The 26,526-nt window shown below is 34.5% G+C and overlaps 1 protein-coding gene across 1 annotated transcript in view; it reads right to left on the bottom strand.

Annotated features, from left to right (window-relative positions):
• The window catches only part of LOC150094405 (uncharacterized), a 184,784-nt gene that overhangs the window by 123,075 nt on the left and 35,183 nt on the right, over nt 1–26,526 (bottom strand). The window lies entirely within an intron of this gene.

Genomic DNA, 26,526 nt, shown 5'->3' with positions numbered 1-26,526 from the left:
AATACATGAGTAGAGATGGCATCATAGATTAGCCTGGAGATTACAAAAAATGCTACGGCATGAACTACCGTTCGTGATCATTCATGATGTACAAGTCTAAGTGAGGGGAGGAAGGCATTTCCAATAATGACTGCAAATATAATACGCTAGTTACTGAAGACATTTAGAAATAAGAATTTGGATTTTCCAGAGGGACTTAAGTTTTCATGAACTTCATTATTATAAAGGAGGTCCTTTTTTTTATTTTTCCTTCCTGCTAAGGCTTTTGACTACTCTGCTGTACTTATATTCTTAGAAATAAAAAAAGTTCCAACTGCCTAAGAAATCTAACTGCTTCTGTAATAAGTACTTTTAGCCCATTTCGTATCCCCCCACCCTCTTCTCCCCATTCGCCATCAAAACTTGCGGTTGAACGATGACAAGAATCCCATAAGATTTTTCTCACCATTTCTTATGTTTATTTATGCGCCCGGAAGAAATATGCCTGATAGGTATGCTTACCGATGAGGAAGTTACTATTACTGAGAAGTAATGAAAAAGCGATCCATGCTTGAATGATTTTTAGACATTCGATAAAATTGCTGTTGCTTTGCTCTGTTCCGAAGTTACTGGAATTATGTTGTTGCCTAGCAGAAAAAGTTGACATATGGTGTTTGTACTCAAACAAGATAATCAACTTTTTTTCTTTTATTATACAAAAGTAATTTTTCTAATGACAAGTATCTTTCTACCAGGAAATTGTTTTTCATCAGCAAGTATTTTTATCTGTCTTCGGTCGTTCGTTTTCCTTGTTATAAGAATTACATCCATATCCAATGGATGTTTAAAAAAAGAATTCTCATCTAGAGTCATTTCAGGTTTTATAGTTGATGTTTGCAAACTAAGTTGTTGTCGTTTTATTAGTGAATTCAATGTTAAGTTAATGCATAAACAATGTGAAAACTTGTAATAGGCGACCAGTGTGATATTGAAGAAATTTTCGATACTGTTCACCTCTTAATATTTTACTTCTTTGAATCTCTCTCTCTTTCAGGTGTCCATGTAACGCTGCTTTTGAAGAAAATTAATTATTACGTCCTAATTCCGAGTAGTTTTTTTTTTTTTCCCCTTGAATCTACATGAAGGAGATGAGAAGGTATTCCTAAATTTATTTTAAATTACAAATTATGTTGAATATCATTTTCGATGAAGCTGACGCAAGTGAATTCCGAAGGGTTTGACAATAAAAAGTATTAGGAAATGAAAAAATCTGTTACAAAATTCATGAACTTGACACTTAGGTTATTCTTTAGGATCTTCAAGATGTGCTTCAGAATTGTCTGAAAAAATCGCTGTTATGGAATTTTTTTTTCATATTTAAAATCTTCAATTCTAAAGAATTTCTGTCTGCAACTGTGAGGGGAAATAACATTACATTTTTTGTTACCGTATACTCGAATATAACTCGCCTTCGGGTATATCTCGCACCCCTGATTTTACCTCACGAAAAAAGAAATTAAAAGGTTTCGCATATAGTTCGCACACGACAACGGTTTAGGCCTTTAAAAAAATAGTGAATGTTGTTATGGCAGTTTCCGGTATTTTGGAATTCGCTTTAAGAGAATCAGCATTAAAACTCAACACTCGTCGGTTTGTCTTTTTCGTTGAGTAGTTCGATCTTCTGTTAATACTACATCAATCAGATGTATAGAGATGGAATGAACCAGTAGAGGTTCCTTCCATCTTAATTAAGATTAAGAGACCATCATTAGAATTCTTATGCAAATAGATTTTGTGAGCTTGGGAAATTATTTCGCTAGCAATAATTTAATTACAGATGCGTTGTCGCTAAAAAAAATTCAAATTTATCGTTCGATGAAGGTGAGCAGCTGATCGCGTAAATAACGTTGATAATTAAAATTTAAATGCATTCATTTTATAAATAATATGAGCAATTATAAATTATAATGAATACTGAAGATTTAAATATAAACGTCAATTTTGTATTTTTCCTGCAACACATTAGTTTCAGAAAATCCCCGGATATATCTCGAACCACATTTTTTTTTTTTAATTTGGTGAAAAAGTTGAGTTATATACGAATAAATACAGTAATTAAAATAGTTTCTTATTGATTCTTATGGAATAACTGGGACTGCGTGGAATTAGAAAATAAGTAATTAAGGATAGTATATTATGTATACCAACTGATTTTTTTTTATTTTACTTTTAGGCTGTGAATCTGTTTTGAATCAGCAACGAGTCTTGCTTCCATGACACTCACATACACTTGAAAAGTTTGATAACAGTTCCTCTCAGTCTAAAACGGGTGATTTCCAGTCAGAATATCCGTATGTAACAATGTATCGACTGCGCTAAGCAAGAGCTGAATAATTCGGGTTAAGAAATATTTTTAAACAAGATTTGCTTTTAGACTGATTTAAGCACTTTTCATTTTCAAACAATTCAAAATATGTGCAAGACGCAATGTTTGAAGACTTGAGACAAGCGAAGTAAAAGATAAATTTTAATATAAAAATATAGTTTGTGGTAATTTGAATACGAGACGATATGATGGATTCCTTTATGAGATTTGACATTTCCAAGATGTGTTTTTTGTCAAGATAGCCAGCACTTGACTTGCTACAAAAGTTATTTCCACCATAATTAACATTTGATGATCATGGTATATACTGAAGTCACGGACTTTGACTTATCGAGCTTTTGGAAACTGAACAAATACGGACGCTAATTTCTGATAAATCAGCCCACAGCAAGGTCCCGACTTCGAGAAGCCAGTCTAGTGGACTCCACATACGTAACAATCTGTCCAGTGTCATCAGAGTTCAGCAAAGCCCTGGACATAATGATTGTATTACGTCCCATATAACTTTGCCAAGACCTTTAATTTATTATTTAATTTTCCTTGAGCAACTGCAATAACAGCAGTTCTATTAATATGTATGGCTGCAAAGTACAGACTGCTACTACAGTTCCAAATATCATTACTTAACAGATCGATAGTCCAGGTGAGTAAGTTTCGCCCCACGCGTACATCCAGAGAGAGAGAGAGAGAGAGAGAGAGAGAGAGAGAGATGGTGGAAACAGCGATGCACTGTTAACTAGTTCACGCTTTCAGCCGACAGAATTCTCGAGCAAAATGCATAGCAACATCCCTCTAGACACTGTAATGATGCATCACTGGCTAAGCAGCTGTACATTTAACAAACCCAGCAATCATCAGCTAACTAATTATAACTCCAAACTACTACTTCGTAATATTGATTACATAAGCTAACATTGCAGTAAAATTGATTTAATTTTCGACATGAAATCTTAGTTGGGAAAAAAAAAGTCTAATAAAATTTAAGAAAGGCGTGCTTTTGGAGATTTGTGGGATTAATTGTAGTATTTAAGCTATTCCATGTTACTTTATCTAGTGGAACTAATCTGATTCGTTTAGTTTAACTATTACAATCTGCATAAGAATTATTCAAATTCTGAATGACGTTAAAAGTTTCTTCAGTTTGTCATCTTGTGTAAATTACTGTTCAGCCAAAAACCATATTCAGTACTTTTGCTCATTAAAGTTGTATTTCGCTCAAGGGATTATAAGTCAATGAGCTACCTACTAGATATCAATATCGTATGTTTTTTCTTGTTATTCCCCCCCCCTTTCCCCCACTTAATGGAAGTTGTCTTCAGGCCACTAGTATTATTGCACTGTCTGTTCTAAGTGATTGATATTCACTCATTATCGTCTACCATCTGCTCTGTTATTACACTTACACCGATTCGCGAACTATATATTGCTATTACTGGGACAGGTGAAGAGGTGAGCAATGTTAAGGGGAGGTACCAGTCCCTTAGGATTACCCTCATCAGCGACAGTGATCTCTCACAGCTGTGTGCGAGTTCACTTTTTTTTTTTCGTCCGAAAGAGACTTCTGTTCATTACACTCCAACGAAGTGATCTTTGTGATAATAACAAGCAAACATAAAGAAACTAAGCCCGTATAAAGCCTTGAACAAGCCTCTTACCTCTCTCTCCCAGTCAAGTGAGAAAGACAAAAGCCATTGTCTCGAGACAGGATGACTTTCGACAGTTCCCAGTAGGTTCCGTTCAGTTTTAATTTGATTATAAAGCCTTGCGTACATGTTGAAAATTCTCCGTTCAATTATTCTCGTTTCCAGGTTTGACTAATTAAGTTGATTCACCGTTCCTATTTATTCTGTTCAAGTTCCATTTTAGCTTGAAACAGCAAAAATTCGACTCGTACAATTTTATTTATTTATTTATGGAGTTTCCTCCCTTTTTCTCCCCCGTCCCTATTGGGGCGAGTTGACCCCCCCCCCATGGGGGGTTAAGTATTTATGGCTGTAGATCCGTGTGTGTGTTCACGGGACCGGTTTGCCTGCTTTCGGGATGAAAAACGCCAGATAAACTGGCGGAAAAAACCCTACTGCCCGCGCCCAAGACCGGCTAACTTGGCTATGGCAGATCCTCAAATTCCTCACGTCTTCGACGGGAATCGAACCTAGGACTCCTTTCCCAGTCATATGGTTGCGAAGCGCACAGTCACTAAGCTAACCGCGCGGACACTTGTACAATAAAAAGAGGAGAATCTTGGATTAAGAGTAATCGAGGTCATTTGACTAAGACAATCTGAAAGTACTCTTGGAAAACTGATTTATACAATGAAGGTAGAGAGGAAAAATCCTGGACTACCTCAAAGAATGGGATGCACATCATAGCGAAGCTAGCATGTCGCAATACTTGCTCTGTGATTCGAAAACATTTCTCTTGGAAAGATTTTTCCGACATCAAAACGGACACAATTAACAGGCAATGGTGGATATATTGTACTGACCTTAAAGAATAGAAAACGAAATTTATATTCTTTATAACAAGAAATGCTATTAGACGAATAGATAAGTAACATGTTTTTCACCTTCTTGATACAATCATAGAGCACCTCTTGTGGCAAAACTAAACCTTTATAATAATTTAGTCGCAGCTTCTGTTTGTACTAAAAGCTTATTCCTTTTGATAAGTGAAGTTAGAAAGGCTTAAATTTCAGCTGTGCTTTCTCAGGATAATCGAAGGTGACTTGCAGTAATAGTTCTCTTGTTATAATATTAGATTCGGTCGCCCATAATTCCAACATCCCTTTAAAAAGAGAATGGATGGAATTATCCATGAAGCTTTCCTCTTCCAGTGATGTGAACTTTTAAGCACAAGATACAGCAATCGAAGGATAAACACTGTTCTAGGAAATTAATACGAAAATAAAATACTGAAAGCCCAAATGAATGATCTGAAATAGGAAGTTAATGAAATTCAACAGTGCTCCAGGATGAACAATATCTTAGTAAATGGTCTACCAGAAACTCAGAATAAAATTTGCATACTATTACTGAAAGACTGGTAAATCTACTTGGATTAAAAAAAGAAGTTATCATACACGTCCACAGAATACCCACTAACAGAAAAACCGACATTAAGCCAGTTATTATTCAATTAGAAAGCAAGATTACTAAAAATAAATGGATGATGGAGGCAAGAAAACTCAAGATTACAGCTCAACAAATTGATGAACAGTTAAAACCCGTCTACATAAATGGACACTTGACTAAACTTAATAAGCAACTTGTTTATGAAGCAAAACAAATGAGAGCAAGTGGTGCAGTTAAATATGTATGGGTAAGAGATGGCAAACTATTCATGAGAAAGAATGACAACATTAAAGTGATACGAATAAAAACACCGGACGATCTCGACGAACTCAAACAAAGAAGGCAGTAAATCTAAATGTTACCCATGAATAATTGGAGCGATATAAACCTAATGGATTTAGGATTTAGCATGAATAATTTAGATTCTTATACACCTGTAAACTGTAAAAATCTATATAATTTAACTTCTGCTAAGAAATATTTTGATACTACTATAAATTCATCCAAGAATTTCAATATATATGACGTTAATATTAGATCTATAAGGTCAAAATTTGATATTTAATGTTACTTTTTACAGAGATCCAATCATATATAGATGTACTAGTCTTAAGTGAAATATGGATCAAACAGCTTGAGGTTGATCCTTAATCTCGCAGATTACGATATGTATTATGATTGTCGCGATTATAATCGTTCAGGTGGATTAATTTTATATGCCAAAAAAATTTATAAATTTCACAGAGTGAAATTAAAATTGCAAAGTGCTGAAACTGTAATGATTTACGACACAGCAATGAATATACTTAGAGCTAAATAATGTCTTAAAAACTTTAATGTCTTAAAAACTTTAAAATATGACAATATCATACTAGTAGGGGATATAAATTTGGACCTTTATAAGAGTAATAGTAAAACTGGAGAATATAAAAATATATTATCTATTCATGGGTTTCTTGCTTACATCGATGGCAATACGAGAGAAGTGTACAACTCGACTGGTTGCATTGATCACATATTCATAAGAAACAGAATGGTGGCCTATGAGGTATCCACTGCAATCTACATTAGTAATATAAGAGATCACCATTCTATACTTTTGAAACTATCTATACCTGATAGTGTTAACATGAGCTGCACAGGTAGTCAGAATAAATTTGTAATTGGCACCAATTATAAAAAATTTGAAAGATACATAAAACATTATCAACTGCCACAAACTGACTTATTAGACACAAATCAGTTTCAGTTATATGATGAATTTATCAAAATGATTAAATATGCAGACAGTAAATAGAAATATCATAAAACAGTTACTACAAAAAAGGACGTTCACACACACACACACACACACTGGATAACAGATGAACTAAAAAATATGATAAAGACAAAAGAGAAGCTCTACTATAAGAATTAAAAAAAATCCATACAATTTAAATATTGAATGTGACTAAAAATTTCGTTAAAAATCTAAAGGAAAAAATAAAACATTATCTGCTATCGAAATTTCTTTCTTGTTGTAATGATAAAAGTAAAGAATGGAGGTTGGTCAGTATGATAATAGGTAACACAAAACAGAAAACGCGAATTCCCAGAGGGCAATGACATCACTGATATACTTAACAAAATGAACAAACCACTTTACCAACTATGGCAGTTGCGTTTTCGACCCTGCAGAAAGGGCCAAGTATGTCAGTCACCTTCCGTGAATTAAGAATTCTCTGTATCTACATGCAGTAAACGAAGATGAAGTGAAGAGTGTAGTAATCGGATTAAAAAAAAGGGAAAAAAGTCGGATGTGACAACAAATGTTAAAAAGTTAAACATTACATTAGGCATAAATTACAATTCTTTACAAATATCATTAATAAATCCTTTGAACATGATAAATTTACAGAACATCTAAAGACTGTTTCAGTTGTACCGTTATTTATAGGAGAAAATAGAAATGAAATCAAAAATTATAGACCAATATCTATACTATCCACAATCTCAAAGGGTATTGAAATTCTGATACAAAAACGCTTAAATAGCTATTTAAATACAATATTCTTTTACACAACTAATCAATATGGGTTTAGATCCGGATGCAATACTGAAAAAGCGCTATTGGAGTTTCATAAAAAGGTCTATAGTGGAATAAATGAAGGAATGCACACAGCAGCTGTTTTTCTTGAAATATCTAAAGGTTCGACTGTGTTCATCATGATCTATTGCTATTGAAAATGTTCAAATACGGCATTAGGGGGATTACTAATGACTGGTTCAGATCCTATCCGAATAATAGAAAACAATATACCAGCTATGATATATTTAAAAGCACAACATACAATACGGAGTCCCACAAGAATCGGTACTAGGACCCATCCTATTCATAATATATGTTAATGATCTATGTAAATACAAACTTTTTGGCAAAATGATATCCTTTGCTGACGATACGGCTTTAGTATACACCGAAACAATCCTTGAAGATCTAAAAAATCGGATTAATAGAGATATGTTAAAACTAAGTATATGGTTTAGCAACAACGGATTTAACATTAATACCGACAAAACGAGATATATGTACTTTACATTAACAGACAAATTAGACCATAGTATAACTATAAAATGGCATGAAAGGAAATGTAGTGATACTCTAAATTGTAAATGTAGCTTAATCACAAAAAACAAAAACCGTCAAGTATTTCGGCCTCCATATCGATAGCAATTTGAAGTGGAACTCCCACACCACTTTCTTAACAAATAAGTTTAGGTTCATAATTAACAGAATATATTATGTTAAAAAATTTGTGAATGCAGCATTCTTTAGATGTTTATACTATTCCTGGGTAAATTCTTCACTGCAATGTGGCATTACCTGTTGGGAAGGAGACTATTATAACAATCTGCTTCCATTAATAAGAATACAAAACAGAATAATTAGAGCTATAACTACTACCGACTTCGCACATTCAAACAATGATCTGTATATCGTTCATAATATTCTACCATTTCAGAAAGTATATCTCTATGGTTGTCTGTTATATGTAAAAAGAAACACTGAAAGTTTCTTGGTATATAATGTAGACTGGATTGCGCTGCGGTCGAAAAACGCTGGAAGTACTTGAGGCTAACAAAGAAATTTTTCATAAATTTTTCGAGTACATTGCGACGAGTAGCTATAATAAACTTCCGAATGAAATTAAATCTATAACCTCAGAATATGTATTCAGAAAAAGATTGAGAAACTACCTTATGGGATTAAAGAATGTTGACAATTATTTTAAACATGTAGTATAAGAGATCATTAAAACTCATATATCATAACCAAGGTATTGATTTCCAAATTGGTTCATTCAATTAGAAATTAAAATATCAACGTGTACATTATTATAATTGGTAAGGGAACCCTCTTAGATGCGGTCCCCGCACTCTCAGTGTCTGTTTTGAGCTAATTACTTTTCTAGTAACCACTATGGCTACGGCCCTTGGTTAGTTAATGCAAATACGGCCCACGTATTTGCATTAACTAACTTACATTACTCTAAACCAGTTACTTATCATAACTATGAAACCATTCGAAATATATTATTAACCATAATAAAATAATAGCCAAAATAAGTATTAGTACCAACAGAATATGATAGTAATACTTGAATTTTATTTTGTAACATTGTATTGTGCATTGAATTGTATTTTGAAATAGTCATAATTATACAAGTTGAATAGTCTAATATGTAGAATTTGTATACGTGATGTGAATAATAATAAAAAAAATTGGTGAGTGAAAATAGCTATCCATCGTTGCCTATTAGAGGTGGCAAAAATATTAGAAGCGTGTTCAAATCGTAGAGTGATGTTGTTTTCTCATACCATAACGACAGAATCTCAAACGGCTGCGATTCCAGCCCAACTAAAACGTTATCAGACTAATTCCAGAAGCAAACTGATTGAGTATCTACCTAGCGTTAGATTATTGTAGAAATTATCTTTTTCGAGGATCGGCAATAATTGTTCATTTTTGTGCAATACGCCATTATAATGCGTTGTTATTTGAACATCATTGTCAATTGAGGCACGTAGAGAGAGAACCCTGAAGTGGAAGACTTGGATAAGTTCAGAGAAATAAATTAAACTGCAAATGAATTACTCAAACAGGTTGTTGGGATTGCATCCGAGCTTGGATTGATATAAGCGGACCAATTAAATATTTAGAGGTAATATGAAATATTACTTCTAAATATTTAAATGCGAGTTTCCATTGAGTATTTAATATCGAATGTTGTTTAAGTGCTCTCAGTTACAACTGATTTGTGTCCTCGTTTCGTTTCGTACATCTCTTCTGGATCTTGGTTCCATTACTTCGTCGAATGCAAGTGCGTTCACGAAGATGTCCCGCTACTCTGAGTTCAGCAGCGGAGCACAAAATAGCAACTGTCAAGTAGCGAAGGCCTTCCGATAACATGAAATGCTTAATTCAAGTTAGTCTCGAAATAAAGTCTTTGTTAAATTTACAGCTATCTATTTTGCGTAGAGTATCGGAACCACAAAGAAAATATTTAGGTGCTGTGCAGTAATCCTACTTCATTAGTATTGATCTGTACATGGGGATGGGGGAACACCAACAAGAAATAAACAAGTTGCCTCATTTTGTAGCCAGGCCATTAAAAATGACAAATGTACTTGGTTGGTAGTCTTACTCAGGACTCAGCAGACAGATTAGATGGTTCAGCTTCCAGAAGAGGGTTGGGGATCTAAACTATACGGAAATGTTTCAGGGGCTTTTTTCGTTGCTATCTGTTTCTTTGAACGGGTTCGTATTCGAACCCTTATGAGACTGGATCGAAAAATAGAACAAAATGCAACATAATAAATAATAGGAAATGACGATAATATACGTTAAACATTAACAACCCTATTCCTTGTTTAATTATAAGGTTATTTTTCTTTGAAATTATTTAATCAAGAGAACGGAATTTTAAACAAGGTGTCGTTGTGTAGTTTATTGTATGTTATTTTTTTATTCCTCTATTTCCTAGTCCAATCGTAAAATTTTTATGAAAGCAAATACGTTAGGTTCAAACTGAACGACAGAAAATAAAACTCTCTTCACGGAAAATAGAATGAATCAAGAGCTAAACGTTTAAGAAAAGCATCAGAAATCCATATGAATTGCTTTTTCATTCAGTACGGGGTTCAATTTTCTTATCCTATGGTAAGAATTGACTAATAAATTAAAACAGTTACATTGGGTATTAAATAATCTAGGAAATGAAAATCTCAGCTATTCACTTTCTCAAATAACAAACTTAAGATCAAACTTAAAGCATAGTTAAGGAAAACAGGTTTGTGATCATGGTGGACCAAACTCGTTTATATATTTTCTGCGTTTTTTTTTTTTTTCCCAGAGTATAAGCGCACATTGTTGTTGATATTTCTTCACATTCTCTTTTTTTTTATTTTTATTACCGAAGAAATGTATATCGTTGATATTTTTCTGTACTTTCCTCCTCCTCAAAAAATAGGTATTAGTTGGCTGTTCGTATTTTTATAACATCTTAACTGCTTCGCATCGTCTTCTGAGAGAATGATTAAAATTTAAAGACTGCTTGTAGTCAAGTACATACATTTTCTCTCTTTTTACTTTTCTCTTATTTTTGATATATTATGTGTATACAAAATTTGAACTTTCAATTTTGCACCAAATCGAAATTACTCTCAGCAAAGATAAGCATCTAACACGGTAATAGGAGCACTAAAAATAAAAAATAAAAACACCTTTATTCAATTTAACACAGTTCTTTCAAACAACATTATAAATACCTCATTAGCTTAATTCCAGTTATTTTTACCTTATCTAATATGTATCATAAATTTGTAGTTCAGACACTTCCTTGGATTCTTTCGATTTCTTTAGTCCTTCAAAGACCTTTTGGTTTGCATGCATGAGGAGTTTCTACTTTTGTTATCAACAGCCGGAAGAGAACTTCGGAAATGAAACGGGCCGCCAAAGAAGTTCTCCTGCCTTACAGGAATTTCTCTTATTATATTCCTTTCCCCCTCTTCCTACTTTTCTTTACTTAAAAGCTTATGAGTCTCTTCTTAAGGACTGGAGCAATGGCCGACTGTTACCTACAAGAGAAAGGAAGGAAGCGAAGGGAACATCTTTACTACACCTTCGTAGGGTCTAAGGTAGACAGATAACTTGTCTTGCGACGATGCCCTTGAATGACTGGTTTTATAAATTACCGTACGAAAGCTGACGCGAAGTGTGGTGACCCTATGAACAGCATACCGTTATGGCATTCGAGCCTCTTTGGGTAATCCCAGGATAATCTTTGGCGAAACATGTTTCGTCTTTGTGTATTGAATAAAAAGAAAAGTCATTCAGCTGGGAGAACAAATCCTTAAACAGCAAAGAAATCCTGACTTGGATTTTGAGATAGTCAATGTAACTCTGTCTACTTCTAAGATTACACATTAAAAGTTTTTACTTTTCTGGACTTTGTTGCGCTTCTTTAAATCCTACTACTTTCACAAAGAATCCCAGCATTTTATAAATAATATCGAAATAGTACTGCTTCCTGCATCTTGCTAGTCAGATATTCAACAGCAGACATATGTTACAGAATGGAAGAGTAGATATTGTGATGACTTAGTTTAAGTTATTGGGAGTGAGTCATTGGATTCTGAAATTTACAGAAAATTTGAGGAAATAACCGATATTATCAATGCATTTTTTTTTAATTTATTACAAACTTCGTTTAATTGGCGAAATTAAAAATTCTAACGAATCTGGGAAGAGTAGATACATTTTATTCTAAATATTAACTGGCTTGACAAATAAAACAATTATTCAATCTCGCTGTAATATGGTTTATTATGAGACGAACGAAACGCAACGAAATTAACGAGTAATAATAGTCGCAGTACTACTTTCAAGTGATTTTTCTTAAATATTACAAATTAATAGTTTATTATCGAATACGTTACCGAAGATGTGCGCTTCCCATGATTGCTAAAATTAACAACGGCATGAAAAAGTCTCGTCTTCTGTCAGTGTGTAATACTGATTCTATGTAATATTAACAGAAAGGGAGGAAGAGGGAGACCAACCTGAAACTCTAAGAAAGAGCAGCGGTATTTCGAACTAAATAATATATTTTTTTAAATATTGATCCCATACTGGAGAGGTCGAGAGACGTATAAGCACATTAGCTGGAGTACAAATGAGGAATGAGATAGAATTTTACACTTTTTTTTTTTTTTTTTTTTTTTTTTTAAGAGTTGCTAGTTGTTGTTTGAGAATACTTCTTGAGGAAGGCTGTTCGAGAGGAGAGGTGAATTAGATAAAAGAGGATGAATAGAAGCCAGTTCGATATGTTTGCAGTTGCTTTGTAAACGGGTGCTGGGCAACCGCAGCTCCTGTATTAACACATGCAACAGAAAGTGGAACAAGGATGGTTAACAATTCGCTGGAGCCTTATATTAAGGTTTTTTAAGTTAGTTTCTGTATTAAACTGACCTCCATAAAAAAAAAAACCAGACAGTTGTAAATAATATAATTCAATCTGAATTCCTCGACCCCCTCTCAGAAACAGATTTTTTCCAACATGATCATTTCAAACATGAGTAACTGATAGGATCCCTCCCTACTACACCTTACCCAGAATCATCGTAAGAAATCTTGAAAATGTCTGGTGTGGATCTAATAGTTTTGGAAGTGGCGATTGAGGCTATCAATGACATAACACTGCTGATCACTGCAACAATTTAATGTATTTAGATTATACTATACTACTAATATAACAGAAAATATACGTGTTTCAGTTTAATTGTATTAAGTGCATTAATGCAAATATTTCCGCTTGTCTTTTCCCAAATAATTTATCAAATAGATATTCTACGGATGATCAGAACGGAATGTACCGATGTAGGCTTAGCAAGAGAATGCTAGTGAAGAATTTTAAAATCACTTAATTTGTTTCACGCTGCTAACTGGAAGTACCATTTTTTTGTTGATAATTAAGGCTCAGTACTTTTCCTCTAATGACCACGATACACAACCCGGCATGCTCAAAACTTGAAAACAGATCAAGATGTCAGTTATTATATCCTCTGAAATTGCTCTTTTCGGTGTGAACGGAGAGAGCCCCGTTAACATCTGCAGCGTCCTTAATGACAGGCGCCAGCAGTGGTTCCTACATGATCATTTAGCTTACTGAATGGCCGTCATCATTACAGCTAGGCAAGTGTTATTTAATCCGTGTGTTTGGCGCCGATAAATGCTTTCTGGAATACAATGACGAGTTTCATAACTTTCTTCCTTAGAAATATTGCAGACTGGACAGAGGAAGTTAGAAAAACTCGTCAAAACTTATCAGTCTAATGACTATGACGTACCGTATATTGCTAACAGTGGATGGAACTCTGAATATTTTAAAAATAATATTCATAGTAGTAATATTACTATACTATTACTACCACCATTACAGTAATAGTAGCAAATACTCCAACTTTGTCTATTTCATTTTGTTGCTAGGTGGCTGTAATTGTTTTACTCTGTAAGTTGGCATGTATATATACCATTGACATTCATTTTTGGACTAATGGCGTTAACTAAATGGTTTTCACCCCCTTCTTGAATTTCAAGAAGAGGCATTTTAAATTACCCTCGACTTCTGTAGTATGAAGGCACTTAACTTTTGTTATTGTGGGAGTGTCACAAGGATTAATCGTAAGTGTTACATGAAGTTCGCTGACCAGGAAGAGCGTCATCCTTGATTTTATTTTGTTTTTCTAAATCTATCCTTCAAGAAGCCATGAAACAGTTTTTCATCTCCACAGCCTAATAAGGGGCTCGCATTTCGGTTATTTCCTATGAGAAACAGGGAGTGGAGACTGAGGAGAGCCACTTATCTTACACTTTGCTTACTTGATGCACGATATGAAGGGAAAAAAAACAAGAGACGGGAAAAGTGGCTTCATTCGGACAGTAATTATAAGAGAACTTGAATGCTGCCAGTGAGATTTTGGTGACATGGATGTGCAAATTGGTCACAAGAATGGGGGCTCACACCCATCAGCGAATGCTTAGTCATAAAATAAAAATATGAAGCCTGAAAGTGACGGATTACTTCTTATTTTCTCGCTATGTTTAAGCTCTCAGGTGAATTCCCCATCACTGATCAAACCCAGGAAGGTGTCAACATATTCGTAATATCTATGCGGAAGTGAGATATTAGTTGATGAGTTTCTCTCTCTTTTACACAAACCAAATTTAACACGCATTTAGTTATTCCCATATGACATCACTGGGCGTATGGTCATTCCCGCACCCTAGGGTTTTGGGAGTGAAGCTTTCTACCAGAAGTGGTAGGGTCGCAAATGTCTTTTCCACACATGGGACAAATCACAAACATCCATACCCAAGGCTGGACTCGCACCCACGACCTGTTGGTCGGAGAGAGGATACGCTAACCACTAGGCCAACCAGTCAGGCTAGCACACATTAACAATTTTTTTAAAGTATCTATGTGGCATTTCATTAATTCTGGATTACGTTCTTAATAATAACCTCCTCTCATGGGGAAAGCTCAAGAAAATAGATGTGGACACCCACTACGAATTACTTACCGCCCGCCAAAATAAATATCAACTTTGTCAAGAAGAAAATAGCATCTTGAAGTGAAACTGATAGACATCAACCTACTTAAAAACTAAGCATCACTGTGAAGAAATGGTTACAGGGAAACTTGGGCAATTAGAGAAGACATGGACAACTGCTTCGGATCCTGGGTTATTTCAGAAGCAGCAACCATGTATGGATCATTGAAGACATTTTAGCGCTATTAAAGAGGGAGAGAGAGAGAGAGAGAGAGATGGGAAGAGAGAATGAAAAACAAGCCATCAGTAAAAATACTCCTGGAAACAGAACCTCTTATAATTTACTTAAGAATCAAGTAGACAAATAATGCAGAGAAAAATAGACAGCGTGGTTGACTGAAAAAGGAAAATGATACCAGAGCCCTGTACACAACAAAATTGTATAAAGCTACACCTCTTACCCCATATCTATGATCAATTGTGACAAGGTGACAGAGATGGAAGAATAGACCAGTGATGCAATCTTCGTTTTACAGAAAAAGAAAAAAAAATCTAGCAGAATTGCTTTTCGTAATTACTCAAAAATAAAAGTATACACCATCAGGCCCATGACACTGCACAGATGGATAAAACAGAATCCAAACCAAATATTCTACAAAGTGAAATTATCACGGTAATAAAATCAATGAAGAGGCACCTGGACTGGACAGTCCTAAAAGAACTGTGGGGGGGGGGGAGTAAGAGAAGGGAATAAATAATACCTGAATTATTTATAAAACCTAATATTAGAGAAAGAGGAAATTACTGATGAATGGAAGCTTAGTAAAATCATTCCAATATATAAAAAAGGAGATAAAGAAAATTCGACAACATTAGACCTTGTAATTATCTTGTAAGCATGGCTCATTTCTGAGCCATGCTTACAAGATATTAGAATAAGTCAAAACAGAATGAATAAAAAGGGTATGATAAAGTAATGCAAGAAAACAAATGAGATTCAGAGGTGGAAGAAGGGACCAGTGATACAATCTTCGTTTTAGACTAGTCGATTTAAATTGAGAAAAGTAAAACACAATCTTCGACTAAGCAAGCCCTTGATTCAGTAGATACAAACTGTATGATAGAAACACTCATTATACTGTAAATGACGGAAACCATATACCTAATGAGTTTAATTAGAAATTGCTATAAACGCACATAGACATTAGCAAAATTCGAGCTGACCTTCTCCCTAATTGTTCAACCTGGCAACAGAAGAACCATCACTCGCTAAAAATATGTGGATGATATTCTGACAGCCGATAAATTACAGAACCTAAATTTTCTGATTCTATGATTTCTAATATAAATCTAACAAGCAATGAGTACAACGTATGGATGAATCTGGATAAGACCAAATTATGGTAATGAGCACATTGAAAATATATCAATTTAAAATAAATGATAATAGACTAGAATAAATGAACAGTTTCAATTATCTCGGTTCATTAATCACTGAAGATCCAAGTCATACGAAAACTAGACAGACTTCCATGATGGTCAGCAATTAACAAATTTGATAAAATAAGGAGAAACAAACAAACAAAAAAAATTAGCCATAGCCTCAATACTTAACTCTACCTCGATAATCCTTCCTGTGGTACTGTATTCAGCAGAGTTGGATCACTAGCAAACAAGAAGACAGATTAAAAAGGTGTTGAAGGAAAGTGCTTAAGAAGAATCGATGGCACAATGAAGACTAAAAAATACAAATGATGAAGTAAGGGAAGAGTTGGGTTACACTGATAACATTTCTAAATATGCTACACCAAAGACAGTTACGGTGGTTTAGACACATGACCAGGATGCGCAAAGGAAGACTGCCTTATGTCCTTCTCTACGAAAGAGTTCGGGGCGACTGAGGTAGTGGAAGACTGAGATGATGGCGTGAAGCCTTAAAGATCCACTTAGGATTGAGCTCATTCCAAGTAGATGGCAATGCTGGCAGAGGACAGAACTGAATGGAGAAAAAGAATCCATGGAACCGAAACCGTCTTGGATGAGAATGGTGAAAATAACCTCCAAATTAGTTCAATTCCAAATACTTACACTAATTTGGAGTTACCATCTAAAACTCAATTAAATCGATATCATTTGTTAGGTCCACTTTAGAACCACTGCATACGTACTACCTTTGTTCGCCCTGTGTTCGCTCTGAACCGTGTACCAGCAAGTTATATTAAAAAGTATTGAATGACGTTCGTTCCTCCTATATTGCTAAATCAAATAAATGGTTTGTCTTTTGTAAAAGCCACTGCAGCTAATCATTAATTATCTAAAACTATATGAGAATCGTTTCTTAAGTATCAATTAACATTTAAACAAACCTAAATGGATTTCATAACTCGTCGACGCTCTGTTTCGTTACTTAGTGTTTTAATGTGCTATCTTTTAATTATTTTAAAGCATTTTAAGTTAAATCTTTGTCAAGGTGGACAGGATTTCATCTTTTTTTAATGACATGCATAATGAGTGAGTGAATCTAATGAAAATAAATTAGCATTTAGCTGTTGTTCTGGAGGAAAATAATATAAATATGTGTTCAAGAATATGTTCAGGTATATGTATCGCCTGTCAAATATCTGCGTATTTCTGTTATGGGGAATGAAAACCCCTGACAACCATTATGAGACTTGCTAACTCACTTACAGTTGAAAATCCTTATGATGGTTTTCTTCGCTTTCTAAGATGGAATTCGAACTAAGATCTTACCAAAGGAATGGGGTATCGTCGATATCGGAGGAGCAAAGGAAGCTGCATCCCAATGATATTCCTCTCCATCAATGCTTTTGAAATTAGATGCAGTTATAATGAAATCGAGCTGGTAAACGAAAAACATTATTATTAAGAGAGGCCTCCAGGAATTCAGGGACTTATCGAGGGACGCCACATACTACACACAACAGCTATCGTATCTATACTTGAATTCATTCAGACTGCTTGCACTCAAAAACATCCAATGGCATCCATTCCAATCACACAATATCCTTTGAGAGAAAAATCTAGCCCTCATCCCACCCCCCGTTCTTAGCGTTCATTCTCAAATTCCAAGGATACATTCTTGTCCTTTCCCCAACCTCCATTAATTGAAAATTTTCAATTGAAATCCCCTATGACCCTTTTCGAAGTTCATGTCTCAAATCATATCACCTCTCTTTCTCCTGTTTCCTAGTGTCTGCAGTCTAGAAATTCTCAATCTGTCTTCTTCATAATCAGCATCCCACAATCCTGATATCATTTTAACACTATCCTTTGCACACACTCTCTCCAACATATCCGAATCACACAGAATCATATCAGAATCACACACAGATTCATTAGTTGAACAACCTCTTCTGCATCTGTATTTGGAAGAGTTATTCTTTCATATTCATTCTTTCTTTTATTTGCAACATATCAATAGATTTCTTGTGGGTTATCTTTAGCACGCAGAGCCTTTGTTTTCTTTCCAACAGTTGTGATTATTCTAGCTTGCTTCTTATAATTTTCGTAACTGACGTCATCCTTATGCAAATGGTATTCCTTCAACATCATCCTTTTCTTACGAATCCTTTGCTTAATAAGATCACACATCCATTTGATTCCTACCCTATTTATTCTTCTAGCTCTCGGGACACATTCTGATATCGCATCGTTTAAGTATTACTTTCCATGCACTGTCGATATTCTTCCGATCCAGCTACCGATCCCATTCCAGTGAACTCAGGATACTCATCAGTAGTTCATAATTACCTGCTCTGTAGTTCATCATGTAACCTTTTCTGAATGGAACATTCGTAAACTTAGTCACTTCCCGAGTGAGTACCGTATGATCACTGTCATCAACCGAAGGCAGAATAGTTACATCGTTAACTGAAATGCCCTCTGACAATATAATCAAATCTAATACTCTTTGACCTCGAGTTCCTTCTCTTACATGCTGCTTGAGGAAGTTGTCCTGCAACAACTCAATAAATACATTTTCATTCTTCTCAAGAGAATCTACTGCTACCGAAATAAATATTTGGATAATTGAAGTCACTCATTATAATTACTGTTTTCGCGCTCATCGTTTTCTATTTGGTGATGCAATTCTTCATTACTAGCAACCAATCCACCAGATCTGTGACAAAACCCCCACCATGTAATTGATCTTGTTAGATTCCACATCACATCAGTTGGCTTTAAACTCACTGCCATATGAAATACTCTTAGTAGTACTACAATAATAGGCTGCAACTTTAACTGTATTCAAGTCATCCCATATCATAAGCAGCACTCCTACTAACTTACAACTAATTATGCTTATTTCAAGATGGTTTCCTGTACAGCATTTATTATACAGTCGAATAGAATCCGGCAACCGGAAAAGAATTGATACCGCGCTATTCTTTTAAAATTCAAAACTTCTCTTTCTCTGCTTTCAAAAATGTGCGGATGTATTTATATACCCAAGTCGTTCGAAGCACTGAATAATTTGTAATCCGGTTCATAATCACAGTGATGCATCTTCTCCATTTCCCGACACCATATTCTCCTTTTGACATATTTGGTGAAATCTCTGGCATCTGTCTTCCTTTGAATTCAGGGGCCAAGTTAAGTAAATAGATAGAAAAAGGAGGAAGGAGAAAAAAGAATCAGGACAAATAAGTCGAACATATAAGTATGAGTGTTGCGATAATCTATCTTCTCATCTAGTTACTATTATAAACACAGAACCTAAAACTATTTGGTTCTGTGTTTATTTGAAATATAATAATAGACTTGCTGGAAAGATTTTTTGTTGACGTGGTCGATTTCTGAGTTCTAATGTCTGCTGTCAACAGCATTAACGCTTGCAATAATGATTATTTAAAGCATTGCCCGTAACTAAAATATCGATTTATTTTGGTAGAAAAAAGTTTTTTTTTGCCTCAAGAGAAGGGAAAATCAGATTGTTCAGATTGCTCTGTTTTGTTTCTAAATCACCCGAGTGTAATATGAACAATTTTTTATTATTATTATTACGTAACACCTCCAGGGAGTCCAAAGACTCATCAAGGGAGGGCACCTACTTTAAAACTCTCCATCTCCACCAATCGCAACTACCTTCATCATCTACACTGTAGATTCCACAGCAACGCCAACCATCACCACTATTATTTTCACAGACAATCACAAACATCCATGTCCACGGGGGATTCGAAACCGCAGCCTTTTGGCTGGAGAGCGGATACACTAACCACTCGGCCAACCAGGCTGGCATTGTATAGTGGATATAGTATAGTATAGGGGATATGTTTGTATATAAAAAGTGGCTTTGTTGCCATATAATTAACAATTATAAAACAAAATTAATCACATTGCTATGTGGAAATTTACCCCCATTTCCCCTATCATTATTTCTTGTATTTCATTGATCGTATTAGTCGAGACTAATGAAATTTTAGGCAATTTGCATCCGGGCAACATTAAATAGTCATTAGAGAAAGAGTAGAGATAATAGATATTCTGAATATTTTTTATACGAAAAAAAATACAAAACACACGCTTTTTTTTTATTATTTTTATTATTTTTTATTATTATTTTTTATTTTATTTTATTTTTTTTTTTAGGTAACCTAATTACTCCTGAAGGATGTTGCACATTAGGGCTATAATGGTACCTTCGTTTTCTTCACTTTTGATCCATGACAACAGAAAATTTGTTTTATTTCGCCGTTCATGAACTACTCATAAAAGACACTGTGCAAACATTATGCCAAACAAGCGCAATTAATTTGTGCGTTAGGCAATCTAAGATCTACTTGCTGTTACATGTTAGACTGTATTTATAAATCCGGTAAAAAAAAAAGTAGTAAAATGCTGTTATAAGTTGTTTATGTTTTTTAAATCTTAATTAAACTGCAAGTAAATGTCCAAAACTGTAATTTAATATAGCTATCCTTTTTTGTTTATCCAAATAAGCATACATTAAATTTCAAATATTATCATACAAAGAATGTTGTATTTGCTAATTGTTGGATTGTTATCCAATTACAAAAATAGTGAATGATAAACGAACATTGTTATCATGCACTTCTGCATTTGAATTCTGATGGTTCGAAAGACATTTCACGTATACTGAAACTAGTTGTAATATGATTAAATACTGTAAAAATAAAAGAAAGTTCCAGAAAACATTACACCTAATAAATGTGAAATGTCGTTTGTAGATATGCACGGAGGAAAAGCAGTATATGAGCTATACATTCAAATCGTAAGTAGATATGTATATTCAACACGTGCCTTTGTTTTTAAAAACCAGCGGAAATGGAAAATTATTTTCTTCTCTCCGAGATTTAAGATGCAACTGAATTAAGATATGTATAATCATTTCGTAAACAGGACAGAGTGCTGTTTATATTTACTGGAGATGTTTCTCGGTAACTGCTTATTTCCGAATGGATAACCTGAGCATAAAATTATTACCACAGCAACAAAAGTTCGGATACGAATGGATTCACTATCAACGAACAAGAAAATAAATCTCGCTTAAAGAATGCGATATTTACAACCGCAATGCTGATTTAAAAGCGGTGCCATCATTTAATTCTCGACTATCCTCTTCCAAATAAGTTCCAATGTTGTAAACTGTTCTACAGTTCATAGAGAATTATACATTTCAGGAGAAATTCAGTGTCCTCTTCACTGGCTTATGGGCATTTTTGCCAACTTAAAAACACTATGATTATTCTTCTATGGTCACTTGAAACAGGAAAGATAAATGATGTTAGTATTGCTCAGAATAAATATTTTACCCACGGTATAATTACAAGCCTCTCGTGGATAAGAGTTGTAAATTAGTTACATAAGCTCGTTGCTGATTAATGTTTTGGGAAATGTTTTCAGCATGGTTTTAGTTGAAATATAACCTTTGATAATAAATTATGTGCAACTATTGTTTAATGAAAAATATTATTGTTAAAGAAATTTCATTAACAGTAAGTTGCGAAGAGTTGAAACTTTTCTCCAAAGGTTTTCGATTTGTTGATTCCATTATTTTTATTTTGATCGATTAGATTTTTCTCTCAACTCAGAATGCATTACATACAAAAAGGAAAGGGGAAAGTGTTTCATGATTTAACATACATACAGTTTCTCGACCCAGCTAAGAAAACCATTTTACGAACATCAGAACAGTGAAGTTGTAATGAGGTTATCTGAGGATTAAACCCACTGCTCAAATCAGTTACTATAAGTTACCAATTCCCGTAATCCAAACGATCTTGACCTTGTCCTTTCCACACTAAACTTTCTCGTCTTCTTTAACTAATAGATGATAATTTGCAACATTGTATGCTCTTTCGTGGAATCAAAAGTGTCTCAGTCGGTCATCACCACCACAAGCTAACCGTGTCGTGATATTTTAAGAGATGCTTTGACCTTTGTAAAAAAGGAAGAGTGCTTTAAGTGGAATCAATTAGGTGTAGGCGCTCATCACCACAGAAACAATCCGGAAGAACATTAAATATCCAGCCAAGCAATATATTAAATGAATGAGCAAAATTTCTCCGTATATGGGCTATGTTAAAATGGACTTTAGAAAATTAATTGTAGCTACCTGTTAATGCCTAAAAGTGAAGTTCTTTTCAGTTTAGACCTGTTGCGAAGATGTTTCTTGGAATAGTTTTTCCACTTATTCAAGTAAAGAATATTAAATCCATTAAAATTGTCAGAATTAAATTTGCTTGAGTCTGTGAGAATATAACTTTCGGCAATTCAGCTGCATTGGTTTGTACTTAAAAGACATTAAGTCCGCTCGTATATTCGCCTTTCATTGGTGCATTTCGGCTTCACTGGCCTAGCACCTGTTCGAACTGTTTGATTTTCATCAGAGACCAGCGAGGAACGAAAATTTTAATTCCCCCTACCCCAAGTTTCAAAAGCTTGGAACAAGTGACCTTCGAACGAACCACCGTCCAGTAATCTACAGACTTGTCAGTACCCTACGTGCCACTGCCTCATGCAGCTGACCGAAAGGGTCTGAAAACCACCAGAAAACTGAACCACATCTTAGACTGGCACAACCACAGGCAAATATCGCTACTGCGCCAAATCTATGCCCAACAGAAATAAGCCACCATTGCACGGACTGATTGTTCTCAGACTGACTAGTTCTTCAAATCTTCTTACAGATGAAGACAAGAAAGTACAGGGCCTTTAAAATCTCTTGGAATTCAAGAACATTTTGTTAGGTTATATTTAAAATGACTGTTACACATTCTAGTTTTTTTTAGACATGAATATCATTAAATCCTGATCCGGATCTTCACATTAACAGATGTAAGGACCACTTAATGTTCCATTTTTATAATAAGCATTGAGAAATAATAGTATAAAATTCTAGTAGATCCTGTTGAATAGATGTTTAACTAGAGAGGGAATTGGATATGATCTTAAAGAATTCGCTCAAATCATAGGGAAATTTCAGCCAGCAACCAGATAAATGCCAAATTGGAGTGGGTTACTATTCACCGTAAATTGTCTCCATTGAGTAGGCCATATAATGTAATTTCCGAATAGTCTTATTTGACTCTTTACTTTAAATGTTTTTCCTTGGCTTTGTTGCAAAGATTTATGCAGATGGTAGTTTTTTGTGAAAACCCGATAACGAACCCCCTGAAATCTTTATAGCATATTGAGTGCTGATGATAGGCCAAAGTTTAAATTAAACTAGGAACTCTACCCCAAAGATAAAACAGAGATATTTAAGCTGTGCACAATTGAGTTGCGTATTTGCGGGAATGCTCATCTACTGAGCAAGGAATTCTGTCATGTACACCTGTACAAATGTAGCATATGAACTGTACTTTATGGAAAACATATCTTAGCAACTAGTCTACTTACCTATCATCTTTTTTAGTCCACTAACATTCTAATATATGCTATTCGGGGTGTAGTAAGCGACGTTTCCTAAATTACTTATATGCACATATACTTGCGTCTTTCAATATTACTTGAAGGTTTAATTCTGATTGTGAGGTGCCTCTTTATTTTTCTGATTTTGTCATTGAAATGAATCATGCATTTTCGTTGTAGTGTTGTTTTTCTTTTACGATATCCCCATCCCCTCTCTCCTCTTATTTCGGAAGTGGTTTCATTTCTTTGCAAAGAGAAATATAAGAAGTAATCTGCTATTATCTTAAGGATCTCTCCCTAAGTTTTCTATTTAAACTATATCGATTCAACAACTATAAACCGTTGACTTACACGATGCTTGCTTTACTTCAGAAAATGAATGTCATTCAGTACAGTTCTTCGTTTCTGAGCTTGGTAACGGAAGAAATGAAAATTTGAATTCTTCGGTGATGATGACTGACGCTAGAATTGATTTTCCAAAAAAAAAAAAAAAAAAAAAAAAGCACGTTTGTAATATGCAATTCTACAGTGAGATGACTGCGTACCTGTCTTGCTTTTCAATTTAAATCATGTCTAATTTTAGAAACTGTCATAGCAATTAATTTAAAGTTAATTTACCTACATAAGTTAACATACCAGTCAGAAGATTGGATTTTGGAATGGCTGGCGAAGTAATATTGTCGCAAAAAATTTGTTTATATTCCAACGTGTTTAATTTTGGAAACTTATATGGTATTTGTTTTATTTTCTTATTTTTAGTGCTTTGTCATAATCAAATTATCTTTTCATTCATACTATAAGAAATTATTCTGCTTACAGACTCTCGAATCCTTAGTCGTGGTCTTTGAATTCTCCCACATCCACATACTTTTACCTGATACATGCAATGTATCTTTATTTATGTTTTTGGTGCTTAACGAAAGAAAAACATCTGTTTATGATGATAATAACTGAATACACACAAATACTAGTCAAAACACGACAATTTTCGTTTTAATCGAGCTACTGGCAGGAGCATGAAATGAGACGAAATTATGTTACACCCTCGCTCTAGAAAGACCATAAAACTGCTATTTATGTTCTTTTAAATGTATTCAGTGCTTAATTTTGGCACCAGTCGGATTATTTGCATTGCAAAGTTAAGAAAAATAAATTTGGGTAGTTTGTCAAAACGCATTTTTCCAATTTGTGATCGATTGCATCGTTAACCTATTTGTATGTCTTTTTATATATATAAATAATGCAATGTATATTATTTCGCTACAGATCACCTTATTGCACTTGGGAGGTTCACGAATTAAGTTACTGAAGTCTTTTCTACAGTTTTTATTTTATTTAATTTTTTAATAGAAAATGCTTTCACTATGTAAGAAGCGCATTTGTGTCTGTTCGGTGGGGAAAAAAGTTTCTAATGAAATCTTCCCTTTACATTATTTTGATTTCATTCTGTTTGAAAAAAAAAGATAATAAAAGTCCACAAAACATCGCCTGATGAAGGAGATTCCAATTAATGTTTCTTTCTCCAACAATCGGAAAGTAATTAAAATGCCGCCCGAAGTCTTAAATTATCATGTTCAGTTTTGAGAATTAGCATCTAACGACAGCTGATCATTAGAGTAATTATGTTTCTTTAATGTTGGCTGAAATGAACGAAATATTTTGAAGTAGTGAGAAGTTAGGAGCCACTTGTTTCGAACAAGTGTTCAGAGGATTTCTTATATTTCAAATATAAGAAATCCTCTTAAAAAGAACTGTTGTTCTAATAGCCAGAAGAATAAATTTTCAGCAGAAGGTTTGTTCTTCTTATCAGCAACCACTACACTCGACTGACAAAACCTGAAAGAGCAAATTGAAAACTCTCAGAAAATTAATGACTACAGAGATGGATCAGAAAGCCAAATTCAATGCGCATCTGCTAAACTGGTATCTTTTGGATTACTTCGATAGGCGGAAGTTTAACAGTTTTATAAAATGTTTTAGGGATTTTTTAATGATATATCAAACACTAAAGGGTTTTCCAATTTGTCTATATCTGTGTTAATTCGATACTGAATTTGAGTTAACGCCCAATAGGAAAACAAAATTAACATATCTGAAACTATACAATTGATAAATAACTTATAGTAGCTCCCGAAAATCCGCGCGGTTAGCCTAGTGGCTATGCTCTTTGCAACCATATGCCTAGGGAACGAGTATCCTAGGCTCGATTCCCGTCGACGACGTGAGGAGCTTAAGGATCTTCCTCAGCCATAGACAAGTTAGCCGATCTTGGGCGTGAACAGCAGGGTTTTTCTCCCAAGTTTATCTGGGGTTTTTCATCCCGCAAGCAGGCAAACTGGCCCCGTGAACACACACAGTTTACAATGATAAATATTGCCCTTAGGGGATGCAGCAGAGGAGTGGCGAACCAGCTGCATTAATACGCTAGTAAACTCTCATTAGGAGGGGACTCAACCCGTCCTAGGACGGACGAGAGGGATAGGATAGTTCCCGTTTAATAATTGTTTAAAAATACAAATTCACTATATGACCGTTTTATATTATGTATGAAATATCTAATTTCAATTTGTAATTTTAATATCATTTGTTTCATTTTTTTTT

Source organism: Typopeltis vanoorti, chromosome 22, assembly GCF_054136105.1.
Source record: "Typopeltis vanoorti isolate ZY-2024b chromosome 22, IOZ_Tvanoo_1.0, whole genome shotgun sequence".
Classification (NCBI taxonomy): Eukaryota; Metazoa; Arthropoda; class Arachnida; order Uropygi; family Thelyphonidae; genus Typopeltis; species Typopeltis vanoorti.
The sequence above is the reverse complement of the archived record's forward strand: the minus strand, read 5'-3'. Positions and strand labels throughout refer to the sequence as shown.